At 40.7% G+C, this 3,952-nt stretch overlaps 1 pseudogene; it reads right to left on the bottom strand.

The window, feature by feature from the left end:
• Positions 1-302: 302 nt before the first annotated feature.
• On the bottom strand, positions 303-1,879 carry LOC143567183 (monolignol oxidoreductase AtBBE-like 15 pseudogene; annotated as a pseudogene).
• Between the last annotated feature and the right edge of the window lie 2,073 nt (positions 1,880-3,952).

The raw sequence follows: 3,952 nt of genomic DNA, 5'->3' as shown, positions 1-3,952 counted from the left end.
TGAGGTTCCTTAGTAGTTGAAACCTTAATAACAATAAACGTACCGTATACTCAAGCATTCAATACATCTTACTACACGTATAATATTTATTATAATTTCTTATCTGATCGATAATTAAATCCTTATTACGTACCAAATAGTCCTAATGATAATTCAGTTACCAACAACTCGCGACCAGTGAACAATTACAATAAAAATTTGAAGTTACAATACCAATTATTCACTAAACAACCTTTTTCATCAAACGTTAAATACAATTAACAATTCAATACTTATAAAACACTTCAAATCGCAAGCTTTTATTATGAACCATTGTCGCATTTGTCTTCATGACTTATTATCAGAGGTGGGATACTCTGCTCATAAAAGAAGAAATTATCTTGATCAACAACACCTTTCACCATTGCCAATCTCTTAAAATTGTCACCAAAATACTTGCTTCTCCACTTCATAGCATTCAAGTAACTTGTGTTATCTGCATTATCATTCTCACATAAATCCAAATCCCTGTAATTCACATAAGCTGCTCTGGGATTCTTTGACACATATGGTGCCATATTTTCGTACATCTTTCTCATCCAACTTATACGCTTTTCGGATGATATGTTTTCATTATCCCATCTCTCAAGATATTGTATGTTATACAAATACCCTTTTCGATGAGCGTAAGGAATTCTTGTTTCTTCAATCTCATGCATCTTTCCACCATGCGATTCCATTACAAGAACCGGGTTGTCTCCCTCCAAACACCATTTCCATATCTCTTCCAGCATTTCTTCGGGTATCGGTTCTTTCATATAGTCTGATTTACCATTGAAGTAGCTTCTGGGGACGGGTTCCCTATCTTTAAGAACATCAACGGTATTCCCTTTGGTATATTTATCAAAATAAAGCATCGTTTCGATCCAACTCATTTCGCTACAAACTTTTTCCTGTAAATCCAACTCTGGGAAGCTGTCTGCCATGGTTTCCATGAGCTCATCCACACTTCCAAGAAACAATGAGTTTAACATTACTCGATGTGTTCGGTTTCCTGCCTCATTTAAAGCAGGTAGTATTATAACTCTCGTGAATAAGTCTCGACTTACTTTGTGTCCAATATACTGCCACTTGTTAAGAAAACTCGAACCGCCTTGTTCGATGGTCTTGGAAGGACTAAAAACAGTAACGTTATCAGGAACATAAACAAGATTCACTTTCCAAGCAACCACAACACCAAAACTTCCACCCCCACCGCGTCTAATCGCCCAAAACAAATCTTCCCCCATCGATTTTCGATCAAGAAGTCTCCCATTCGCACCAATGATCCTAGCATCGATGACATTATCAGCTGCTAGACCATACTTTCTCATCATATATCCAAACGCCCCTCCACTTATATGACCACCAACACCAACGGTCGGGCAGGTCCCCGCTGGAAAATCCAAGATTATTACTTTCTTTCGACACCCCAATAATAAAGTTCGCCTAGCGTTGCACCAGTTTCAACCCATGCAGTGTTCTGGCATGACTCGACGGTTACAGACCGTAACTCTTTAAGGTCAAGAACAACAAAAGCGGACTGATAACTAGAAGTGTATGAAAGGCCTACGTTATCATGTCCTCCATTTCGAATTTTGATTCGAATATTGAAATGTTTGGAACAAAGTATCGTAGACTGTACATGGGAATATGTTAAGGGTGTGACTATAGCTAATGGTTTTAGAGTTTTAGATGTGGAAAATCTAAGGTTTATGATGGTTTATTGAAGAACAGATGATTCTGTGTCTTCTTGGGTGAACCCATAATCCGAGGTTGTGGCATTTGGATCTTGAGAGAGGCATTGAAGAAAACTATTTGCTAGTGGATCTGAAATTACTGAAGAAGTGAATAAAAGCATAAGAACCACTAAAATATTACTAGCCATATGTCACGCACCACCAAATTACCCAACATTTTTTCTCGACATCCGGATCATTCCGCAACCGTATGGAAGCATCTAGGGCTGCCCGGAACAATCCAGAATGACCTAGAGCAGCCCAGATCACTCCAGAACTCTCCGGAATAGCCCGGATCACTCCGAAACTCTCCGGAACAGCCCGGTGCACTCTGGATGCTTCCAGAACAGCCCGGTCCTATCTTGAACAGCCCGGTACTTTCGGGAACAGCCAAGAGCTATCTACATCAGTCCCGGAATACTCCGGAACACCGAAGACATTACTAGACTGATGAAGAAGCTTCAAGAGGAGTCCATAAAGATCAAGATGCTAGATATTACAAGGAAATCTCTAGAATTATGCCCTAGATATTGTGTATGGAACAACCTAGATTAAGAACTCTCTAGATCTTGTGTAGTAGTATAAATAGGTGAAAGGGATCTCATTTGAGATCACCCAACTCTTGTAAACAACTAAGCATTGTAAGCTTAACTTCCAACAATATAAAAACTCTTGTCTTGAATACTTGCAATCAAGTCACTTCAAGAAACCAACACTACTCTTCAAGACTTCCGCTGCCCAAAAACTTGTTCAAACAAACCACATAGGCTTACTTAGACGAAGTTCTAAGGCCGCACGAGAGTCAAAAGAATAACTCCGTGACAGTTGGTATCAGAGCACGTCGATTCATCGGGATGGCATCCGAATCAAAACCCGAAGGCACTCTCTACACTGCTGGAGATGAGACGAAGAAAGGAAAGAAGTCTGCAAGGGAACTCATAGTAGGCGTAGAGAATCGCGTCGAAGAGGTGGAAACGTCACTGGTGGAACACAAAACCCATGTTGACGCACTCCAAGCAGAATTCGACATATTCAAGGGACACACCAACGAATCACTACATAAAGTTGAACCATTGAGTAGTGACGTCGTTGAATTAGAAGAAAACTTCAGAGCTGCCCTCGCAGTCATGCGAAATGATATGAAAGAAATGATTTTGCATAAGCTGGGTCAACTCAAAAAAAACATGGAGAATATTGAAAAAGAGCTTTTAGTTTGCCACGATTTCTACAAGACTTTACAAGGAGAAGTTAATGTTCTCAAGATAGCCGTAGGAAATGGAGTTGCTAGCACGAGCAACAACACTCCCACGAAGGTTAAAGTTCCCCAACCAACGCCATTCGTTGGGAAACGAGAGGCGTGGGTTGTGGACAACTTCCTTTGGGAAATTGAATAATACTTCAAGGGTGTAGGCATCAATGACGATGAAAAAAAGATTTCTACGACAACCCAATACTTGAAAGACACTGCTGCATTATGGTGGAGACGCAAGAGCAAAGAAATCGAACAAGGTACGTGCATCATCACCACTTGGGCAAATTTCATTAAAGAATTCAAACGTCAGTTTTATCCGGAAAATACCCAATATGAAGCAAGAATTCGTCTTCGTAATGTCAAGAAAAAGAGCACAATCAAATATTACATCGATGAATTCACTACCCTTATGCTCGAAATTCCGGATATTACACCCGGGGAAGCATTGGTGAACTTCATGGATGGCTTACAATATTAGGCTAAAAATGAGGTCGAACGTCGAAACGTTCAAGACCTATCCTCCGCCGTCATTGCGGCCGAGTCCCTGCACGATAGAAGTGAGACTCGACCAGCAAGAAACAACGTTGTCAACCAAGACAACACTAAGGTTGGGGGAGCCAGACCCAACAACACCCAATTTCGGAAGGATGAAACCCGAAAACCACTCCAAATCACCAACGAACTTTATAATAAGGCATGTTTTATATGCGATGGGCCGCATAATCCACGCTATTGCCCAAAGAAAAACAGTTTGAACGCTGTTGTAAAAGTTGATGAAGAACCAAACGAGACTGAGGAGGTTCGACTTGGGGCGATGCAACTTCAAGTTCTGAATGCAATACGTGAAACAAGCGGGAAACGCCTACATATGGCATATTCGAACCCACAAATCAACAAGAATATAGAAGGAAAAGGACTTCGGTTCGTGACAATCGAAATAAAT

Source organism: Bidens hawaiensis, unplaced genomic scaffold (genome assembly GCF_021521415.1).
Source record: "Bidens hawaiensis isolate Kalapana, Puna unplaced genomic scaffold, B.hawaiensis_p1.1 tig00023231_1, whole genome shotgun sequence".
NCBI lineage: Eukaryota > Viridiplantae > Streptophyta > Magnoliopsida > Asterales > Asteraceae > Bidens > Bidens hawaiensis.
This window is presented reverse-complemented; position numbering and strand designations above follow the sequence as displayed.